The following is an 11,380-nucleotide window of genomic DNA, read 5'->3' as shown; positions in this document are numbered from 1 at the left end:
TTAAGATCACCACATCACAATAATTTTGTACTGGGTAAATACATTTATGAATTTCATTTAAATTCATGCTTTTGTATCTAATTCTTATGACTTGAAGGCTTTCATTCAAACTCCTAATACTTATGTTCTATGTTGATTCATTTTATGTTACAACTAATCTCTCATGTTATTAATAATAAAACATACTTATCAATATTGCTTCATGCATGTTTATACAGTATTTTCCCCTATGAAGACATTAGATTATGATATTTAGATTTTTTTTAGATTATTAGCAGACAAATATTAAGTCTTATTGAAATGATGTATATTATAAATAATTTGATGAAAATATTTTTCACAAAAAGTTCTTGAATTTTCATGTTAATAGAAGAAACTCATCATTTTATAGTTCTAATTGGGATGCTAATGTAGCTGTACACATTCATGATTTTTCAGCCATCTTAAACAACAGTGGAAATATGACGCTCGCCCTGTTGTGTCAAAGATATATTAGACGGAGGAGAGTGTGTGTCTTTTCACCTCTCATACTAGTAGACAAATATTGATTCAATGATGTGTTAATGGGGATGCATCGACTAGTGATGTCTTAGGTTATGTTTAGATGATGCTCATAAGATAGATGTATTAGTTAAGATATATAAAATTCATTAAAAGTTAGAAGTTTGGATTTTAGAAGGTGAAGTAAAGTTAATACTTCAAATTTTTTATGATATTCATGGTCATAAATATCATTAATATGTTCAGATTATCACACAATTTATTATAACTTAGTAAGAAAGACCAGCATATTACTTCTGTTATTGAACTACTATGATTTAGAAGTGTAATTATTTTAATGGGTTATTTTAAATAACTCATATGTTATTAGTTCAAACATTTTTATTCAGATGAGTAAAGATTGGCAATAGTATTTCATATAAATGAATCAATACCCAAGAAAGTTATTTAATTTTATTTTGGTTTAAAAGTTTGTAGCTTTCTGTCTCTTTCGTTACTTTTGGACTTAGATTATCTTGTTTTTAATATCTTTAGCTCATTAGAAATTAATATTAATCACCGTTTGGCTATATATTCTCACATTGATAATTCCTAACAACTGAGACGAGTTGTGAGATTTGGGATTAAGAAAAATATATTTGCAAAATATTGGCTTTGTAATAGTATAATTTGTGAGTAAAATGCTATGTTGTGTGTTAATTAAAGGCTAATCAATATTGTGTTGGATATCGAAACTATTGAATTTTTTTAACTTAAAAGTGCTAAGCTTATGATGATTGACTAATTATTAGATTTTTTTTTCTACTATATAATTTTTAACTGTCAATGTTAAACTTGAAATGTAACATGCCTCAAATGTACATATTGTAATACTATATCAGGATCATAGCTAGCAATGCACATTTCGTAATAGAATAAATGTAATGCAATAGGGAAATTCATGTCCACATTTGAACTTTTTTTATAAGTGGATTGTTATTATAAAGTCAAGTGGAATTATTAATGTTGTGTAATTTGTTCCACTTAGACTCTACTAGAAATATTTTGGGAGAGTGGAATGCATCGTGTCATATGGTTGGCTTTTGGTTAGCTATTTTGTCATGGTTTCTCAAGGTGATAAATTCTAAAAGAATGATCATTTTATCTCACATTTTATTTTTTTGGAAAAAGAGGAAAAGCTTAAATTAAATTAAACAGGTAGAGCTACTTCAATTAGACAGAGAAGGGATTTCCCAAAAGTAAACAAGTATAACTTCGGAAAAAAGAACTCTTGAAGCATAAATTGCATGTACTGATTTTAGAGTTTGAGGAAAAGAGCATTTGTTCATAATAGTTACTAAAGGAATGTAAATAATGCCTAAATGTTGAAAAATAACTAATTAATTGCACCCACAAGTAAATGTAGAGGAGCATTAGAGAGTAAACAATCAATCCAAGCTAAATAGAGTGCATTTAAGATTGGAAGTCACAATATATCTGATTGATGAACATTATACAAAATTAAAATGAATACTAATTGAATGATGTGAAGATGAAATATAAACAAGATAATTTTTTAAACAATTTTGATGCAAAAAAACACCTCTTAAAACATCTTGAGAAGAGAAATAGTGTTTGTAATACCCAAAAGAAGTTATTGCTAAGATTTACTATAAAGAGCTACGATTTCAAAAATATTCCAAGTCAAACTACCATTCATTAACAATAGTTGATATAGAGAATGATAATATTGTAGTAGATAAACCTTATAAATAAAAGCAAAAGAATATATCCATTTATATATACTGATTAAGAGAGAAGTCCATCAAGAATCATCTATACAAGAACCATCCCACTGACCAAAAGTAAAACACAAGTTGGCATTATTTTTGGCTCGTCTTGTGCTAATACTTATTTCCGCACCCGGAGACTTCCCTTTTATTCCCATAACGTGTGTCTTGGTCCTTTTTGTAAGAAGAATCAAGCAATATCACTATAACACATTGCCACAATGCTAAGAGATATTTGACAGGCGTAGCACTTCCTTTCATGCCCAAGCTTTAGATGTGTTAGCTGCAACCACGTGTAATATCGTGTATTATGACTCAATGTAAGAAATTCAAATCCACATTGTAGCGCTAGCTCCTCACACTATGGCATTCCATTAATCATGTTGATGGTGAACCTCATTTTGGGTGTAACATAAAATGAGTTAACTGTGTCTAACCAAGTCTGATCTCAGCACCACTACGTCAAGACCAAGTATCACAGCGCCCAATGAGTTAGACTAACATTCATCCATCATTTTAGGTATGACATAAGTGTTGTGAATCTCAATTGACCAAGTCTGGCTTTAATGCCATAATGCCAAGGTTAAACATTATGGTGCCACATTTCTTATTTCATGTGATAGTTTATAATGTACAATAAATCTGACCATTGCCTTACACGGTTTGACCAAGAAAATAGCTAATGTCGTGAAAGTACCTACCAAATGTAGTGCCACCAAAATCTTGTGATAAGTAATAGGTTCCTTCAAGGTGTTCAAACCCAAACTTTTGAGCTATCGTCATAGCGTTCTATCTTTGCTGGACCATATTCCCAATGTGATTTAGGGTTTAGATTTTAGGGGACATAGTTTTATATTGGCAGCAACGTACTACTTTTTTAAATGGCAGAAGCTTTACACTTGAAAGAAGTGAAAGTTAAGGATGCCCTGTGCTTCCTTAAGCACCACATAGTGTACAACTTTAGGATATCATGCCAGATTATTTTTTATATTGGTATTGATTGGAAATTCTCCACTATATTTTAACCAAGGGCAAACGGTTTAGTCGTGGCCTTTAATAAGACTTTGCTGGCTTGATCAGAATTTCATAACTTTTAATAATGAGTGGAATGATCAACTCCCAGTGGCATTATGTGCATATTGTATGACTTGTAGTACCTCAAGAGTGTCACATGATCCAGATGTGAATATAGTTGTGAAAATTATATAGTTGACTTTGTATATAGTTGACTTTGTTATGCAACGGTGCTAAAAGCTTGATGCAATATTTTATGAATGAGAAATTTAAGAAATTAAGTATATGTATCGTTATCAAGTAAAAAAAGACTTTCTATGTAAGCCCAAATATCGATCCCACCGGGAAGGTTTAAATTTGAAATGATAAATTTACTAAGAAATTAACAGAAATTCAAAATGAAATTACTGTCACTAATTTTGAATGTTGAGATATTATCAGAACTAAATTGTTTAACTAATCAAAAAACTGAAATACAAAGTTTAAACAGTAACTACTAAACTATTAAACTATGTTTATGTGATGAAGATTTCTTATGTAAAAAAGCATCTTTCCAACTACAATGAGATTTTGGTAAAATGAGATGATATAAATGGTTTTAATATGTATTGTGAAAAAAAAAGCAGTTTTAATTCTCTATTCTGATAGTTTTTAAATATGAAGAATGAATTGAAGATTTTAGTCTGTCACCTTAAAGGTTCTCCAATTCTACACCCAACAAAGAATATTTTCCTATTTATTTGCACTTAATTCCATAAACAATGTTCTCCTTCATGAAATCAAATGTGATCCTTACTCTTTTGTAGAACTCATACTCAATTTCCCGGATCATATGTTTCACAACAAATTTTAGCAATTCAATTGGTCAGATCAAAAAGTAAATTAAGTTTGGAGTTGAAAAATCATCACAATTTATTTTATATTTTAATATTGGCACATCCATATTATCTCTTCATTTTATCATATCTCAGAGTATGGAAAAAGAAAAAGTAAACTACTCGGACTTCATGAGAAAGATACAAAAAAACACAAATTTCATATATAAAAGAAAGTTCATAAAATACTAATAAACAAACAATACTTATCTAAAAACTCTTTCTCAAAGCAAATCCTTTGTAGCCTTTCCTTAGAAATGCAGGAAGAAGATATCTCTCTTTTCTCCTTCTCCAACACTCTTACAGAAAGTTTCACACTAAATCTCACCACAAAAACTCTAAACTATGAAAGCAAAATCACTAATTGACTCCAATATGGAAGCGGAATATAATGATGTGGTGCAAAAAATGAAAGTAGAGGAGTGAAAAATGTAGAGGAGTGCTTTTTCTAATGAAATTCGGCCCCAAATAGAGCCCAAGGTCGGTTCTCCAAGACGTGCCTCCAAAAACTCTAGAGTCGGTTCTCCAATAGGTGCCTCCAAAAACTCTTCAAAAAACGTCCAAATTCATCAAATCTTCTAGAAACAGGGGCTGAATAGACATTGGCGTCATTGGCGCCAGTGTTCTGCTAAATAATTTGTTGCTCTCTGTCAAACGGTGTCATCGGCGCTGAACAAATTTTCAACTTCTTCATTTTTGCTCCAAATTTCGTTATTTTTGCTTCAAGTCCCAAAATTCAACAAACTGCAAGAAAACATAAAAATATCTTCCATTAAAGTGCAATATCACCAAAAATGAGTATAAATTTTGGGTCTAAAAATGCATATATTTTTTGTGTATCATCACACCCTATGTGTTGGCCTTTGGCTCTGAAGCAGTCCTTCCACCTTTGATGAGTCATACTGGTAAAAAGAGTGTCAAATGACATATCCTTCATTTATATTTACAGACTTAAATGATTGATTTTCACCATCAGTGTTGCAACACATCGCAATTAAACAAACTCAATCACATCATGATGGTGCTCAAAGAAAATTACTCATACACCGATGGATACCAAAAGAAAAAAAAAAGAGAATACATTTTTCAATGGGTCAACCTGAAATAGAAGTTATTTTTATTTAATTATCATTTTTCAATGGGTCAACCTGAAATAGAAGTTATTTTTATTTAATTATGCTATCCCAAAGGATTGAATTCAAAATCAGTATTAACTAACTTGAAGCTTGTCAAACCAGAGCTCATCATGATGGTGCCCAAACGGGATTGATCCAACATTGATGGATCCTAAAGAGATAAGAGACCTACAAAAATTTTTTAGCAATGTCAAATTAGGCTAAATAATCACAACTTTAAAGGCTAGAAGGATTCAAAAACACTTGATCACATTTAAACTAGAAAGCATGCGGACTCACATCTAGACAAGGAGGTAGACAGGGTGATTAGTCCAGGATGTAAGACCACACAAACATATTCAAGTCTTAAGAGATAATCAAAAGATACTCATACATTGTTTGTTCATTTAAAATTTTTAACTAATTTTTTAAATTTTTTTTAATTAATTACTTTTTTGTAATTTAGAAGTTATTTGAATACTTTAGGCTGGAAAACATAAAAACTCATATCCAATCTAAGAGGTAAACTTGCCTATTAAATCAGGATAGAAAACACATATGGAATCACATCCACCCTAGATCTAATAAAAATGTACTCATTGATTAAGACTTATATACATTAGAATAGAAATCAAATGAACTCACATCTAACCTAAGAGGTAGACAAGATGATTAGATCATGATAGAAAACACATGTGGACTAACATCTACCCAAGAGCCAATAAAAAAGATACTAATTGAGGTTTGAATTTGTTTAAAAGGTTTGATTGGTTTTTTTTTTTTAGTTTGTTTCAAAATTCATTTTGAAGTTTTTATTTTAAAAAAATTTGGTTTTGAAAGTTTGTTTTGGATATTTTGACATTGAGTTTTCCCACTCCTAGGATAGTTGATTAGTTCCAAAAGAGAATCCATTCATTGTTTCATTCTTTCTCTCTTTCTTTCATTTCTTCATTCATTCGTTCGTTCTTTAGTTCATTTATTTTGATAACTTTGTTTTTATTTTTGGAAATCTTAATTTGAATTTTTTTGTGATATGGTCTTAACTGCAAAAATTTCATGATTCACATCGAGACATTATTATTCTCAAGGCATCTAAACATCATCTTGTTTAAAACACAAATGTTTTAAACAACAGATAATGAAATATTTTATATTAATGGACTATAATAATAATATCTAATAAATATTCATAAACAACCACAAATATATAAATACAAGGATATAAAGTCCTGACAATCAGCATCATTATGGAATACTTGTCTTCAGAGTGTATGAGGAATAATATTCTACAACTTGATTTCTAAACTATAATTATAAGTTTGTTTGGACTTCCGCATTCTTTGAAAGGTGGTAGATATCCTCCTCTCAGAAATAGATGGTACCACAGTGCTTAGCAAAATTTGCACCATTTCCATCACTAATTAATGCTAATCCTCTGAGAAAGGAAATGTAATAAGCTTCGCCAAATTCTCTAGGTCTAACTACACTAATATCTTTACCAAATACAATGTTACACTAGCTCATGAGCGAGACTGTGTAGAAGGGTCACTCAAAGTTATTGTGATCAATGTGTGAGGGGATATAGCCTCCTAGTTCATTGATATTCACCATGCATCAATCATGTACACTCGTAGGTAGTATAATGTGTCATAATACAAGCCTCTTAATCATTTATTTTATTAGTAATGGTAGATGAACCACTTCCTCGTCACGAACAATACCAAGTGGATAATCTAGAAGATCACGCTTCTAGTTGTAGCAGCATCCAAACTGTATAGTGTTTCTGCCTTTTCCTTTCATCCTTTTTTGAGGTTCTGAATAAGCCCGCTCTTTCAATAGACTTTGATGACTATTCATCCACAATCCACATACAGTATGTGCAATCTTCTACTATTTCAATTAATTAAATATACTAGTGTAGAGTTGTGGTCCTTCTAGAATGTTGGCCAGCCTGCCTATCAACCATTCAAAATATTCAAAAAAAATTTTATGCATCTACTTACGTCTCGTCAGTTGATCATCAGGCTCAATTTGAGGAGATTGATGGGAGGCTGCATTAGTTCCTCTAGTAGTGGTTCATAGGGAAGAGTGGGAAGTGTATACTTAAATTTACTTTCTCTAATCGTCTGAGACAATTCAGTAGGCACATACTCTTCTATAGTTGGTGTTGACTCTACCTCTTCAGCCTTGATGTTCTCAACCAACTTAGTATACACCTTCTTAATTCTCATGTTTCTATTCCTTCTCCGTGTCTTAGTTAAGCAAGGTCTGATGATGACCGATTGAGCCTATCCTTAATTGATATCTTGATAGATTCAATAGAAAATAGAGGAATTGCTATTTCTTTCATTAAAAACTCTATCAATGGTTCTTTGTCAGGTTTTTCTTCTAGATTGGGTGTTGTGATAATCGGATCATTAAAAAGCTTGCCCAAGTCATCAAATCCTAGGCCAAATTTAATGATTAGGTTGTTCATTAAGCAATTATGATTGATTGCAAGCTTGACACTATCCTTGAAGAATAATATGAACTTTTTGATGGGCATATCCCTACAACAAGGACAAAGAGAGTTTAATCACAACTTTTAATTTTTTTTAAAAATTTTATCCTCAATAAAAGAAGAACTTCAATTAAAAATTTTGCAAATTAGAGTTAAATCATATTTAAATGGATTTTTATGGATTGTTGAAAGAGTTATGTTGTTTGAGTTTAAACAGATTAAAAAGAGTTGGATTGATTAGGTTTTGATTTTGATAAGTTCAATTACGAAGATTATGCTATTCAAGTTAGATCTTAAATTCATGATAATGATAATTCAATTTTCATTTTAGAAAGTTATAGATTCAATAGTTGAAATCACTTCCAATCAAGCTCCTAAAAATAAATTTCATTAATTAGAAATTCCTTTTATAGCAGTATGGTTGATACTTCTTCAAGTAATGCCCATTGATAGAGAGCATGAAACGTTCACTCTTACAGTCGACTAATTGATAAGAGACCACTTGATATACTTTCTCAATGACAAATGGACCTTCCCACATTAAATAAAACTTACTACCAACTTTTCAGTGAGTAAGGACCAGTCTTTTAAGGGCTAAGGCCAATTCTCCTACCCGAAACATTTCTAGATCGAACTATTTTATCTTAAGCTTGAACTTTCTATGTTTGATACAGTTTAAGATTCTGTTGAGCTTATAGAAATGCGTCTTTTGATCCTTCCAGCTCCTCTAAACACAGTTTGACTTTTTATTTTGGAGAGCTTTTCTGACAATACGACCTCAGACCTATAACTAAGGTAAATGGGATGGATTGAGTTTGAGTTTGATATGTTGTTCGATTAGCTCATAAAGCTTCCACCAATTGCTCATGCCTCTATTATTTGTTGATTTTAAATGTCTTCTACATGATTTTTACCAAAGTCTTATTGAATGCTTTAGCTAGTATATTCTCTCTAGGATAATATATAATGGAATATCTCTGGTCAATATTATGGCACTTCATAATTTTATTAGCTTGGTACTCTTGAATGCAAGATATTGTTTGATATAACACTTTGAGGAACAACAAATTGTTATATGATATGATTTTTTTAAGAAATATAGTACAAGGTGAGCTTTTAGTTCTCTCAAAGGGATAACTTCCACCCACTTTGAGAAATAATCAGTTGTTTTTAGTATATACCATTCCATTTATAGGAAGGATGGTTAATAGGCCCCATGATGTCCATGCCCTAACATTAGAAAGGACACGAGGCAATCGTAGGGTGTAATACATTCGACGGCTGATGCAAAACTATGTCATGTACTTGACGTTGATGACATCATCAAGTAGTTTCCATTCAGTCGTTGATCATCATTGGCCAATAATAATTCATTTTCTTTATCTTTTCTATTATCTTAGGGCCAGATTGATGAGCTTTACATAATCATGAATGAATCTTATTAACAAGCTTATGGGCTTTGTGCTTATTTAAGCAGTGTAATCACATATGACTGAAGGGCCTTCGATAAAGTGTATCATTTATGAGGGCATATGATAGATCTGTAGATTTCACCTAGTGAAATATTGATCTATCTTGGGGCAATTTACATTCTTGTAGATATTCCAAAAATGGCTATCTCCAAGCAACTGAGTTTGTGGCTATGGTGATTTGCTCCTTATATATATAAAGGTCGCCCATATCAATTAGAGAGAGGACCCATTAACCTTGGATTTCAATTAGTGTTGATTTCTCTTCTAAGAATAATATCTCCATAGCTATCTTTTTCAAGGCATACACAATGGTGTTACTATCATGGAATATTTGGCACAAAGTGACATTCAAAATCTACTCTCAAGTAATCTCATCATATATTGATAATATTGACTAAGTTAGGGTTTGAAAATCTTGCACATTCCAGTAATTTGATTCATCTCTATCTCTGAATCTTTGAAAACTTTAACCCCTTGAATGTCCATTAGAATGTTCAAATGTAGACCAGTAATCAGGGTTTCATATTCTACTTCATTGTTAGTATACAGCTTTAACAAATGATAAGAGAATCGCATTATTCCTTGCTCAAGAGTTACGAATATGAGTCACATCCCTACTTTTCCAAGGATAACCACCTTTATATTGGGTTCTTTCTTGGTTGACAAAGCACCGAAAAAATAAAACTCCCAGCATGGTTTATTTTGATCTTCTAGCGTTATGAATTGTTCTTCCGGTAAAGCATCGGCATGTAAAGAATGATTAAGGGAGAGAAAAAAGAATCACACAACGAAAACAACTCAGCCCGTATACATAGGGTGTCAGCAAAATTAGAATCATCGGGAGGATTGTATCCTGGTATTGAAAATTATGTATCACATCAACACAATGTCCAAGAAAAAACAAGTGCAGAAATAAACTCTAAAAGAAATAAGTGTAATATTTTATTCAAATAAAAAAAATATATATTACACTAGCGGTTGGTCGACCGCCTCGGGCACGACAAGTTTTCTTTGAAGCAAATCCATATATAAAACTCTACATTCCAACCTAAACCCATCCACAAGCTCACCCTGAAGCAACTCCATACATAAAACTCTACCTTCCAACATAAACCTATCCACACTATATGTTTCAGCTTGGATTGGCATAACCTTGCAAGCTTCTTGTACGTTCGCCACGTCCAATCTAAGGCTCATTTTCTCCATCTAAAGACTCGACGTCTCCATTCAACGATCCCCCATCTCCACCCAAAGACTAGACATCTCTTCCCTTTCGCCTTTTTCTTCACTCTGTTTTTTTCTTAGAAACGAAGCTTTTCAGCAGGTAGCCCAAGGCTTCATTACTAACTGATCGATTGAAACGTCATCGACATGTTTCTAATGTCGATCGACCAAGAGGCAGAGGCTAAAGAGCAGCCATGAGTAAGGAAAGCGCCAACCATTCCCTGTTTATTGAGATTATAGGCACGAAGAGTTCAATTATTTAAAGTACATATTACAAAATAAATATTTTTTTTTATTTAATTCTCTTATATTTATTATTGTTGTCATTTTCAAAAAAATAAGAGGTTCAAGAAATTAAATATGTACATAAAAAATGTGTCGGAACAAATCTCATGGGATTCTAATGGACTAAAAGACAAGAAGAAGGTAGAATACCAAAGACCTGTCATGGACGCACCAAATGACATAGTTCACCAAAGAGATAAAGATAAAGTCCTATCGAGCAAAGCCTGAAGTCAACTGAACACACGACGTTCATAACCGAAAGTGAGAACCATTGAGCCGAGAGAAGGCGTCAGCCCAACTCATAAGCATCGGTTGTCGTCACATAAAAGCTCTCCGGACCTTCCAAAAAAAGGTTGGTGAGTCATCAAAATGGACTCCGAGAAGACCTAGGACTCTACAAAAAAAAGGGGATCAACAGTTGGCCCCCGAACCCTAGAAGTCGATCAGCGGGTTCAGGCCAACCGAACCAAATCAGGATGACCGAAATTACCATAAGTCGATCTGCAGATTTGAACCAAATCAAAGACCAGAGAATCAAAGACATTCATAAAGCCGATCGACACCATGAATCCATAACATACGGGCGACCAAACCTCGTCGAACCTAGGTCAATTGATTTCTTCCG

This window comes from Phalaenopsis equestris, unplaced genomic scaffold (genome assembly GCF_001263595.1).
Source record: "Phalaenopsis equestris unplaced genomic scaffold, ASM126359v1 Scaffold200668, whole genome shotgun sequence".
Taxonomy (NCBI): Eukaryota; Viridiplantae; Streptophyta; class Magnoliopsida; order Asparagales; family Orchidaceae; genus Phalaenopsis; species Phalaenopsis equestris.
This window is presented reverse-complemented; position numbering follows the sequence as displayed.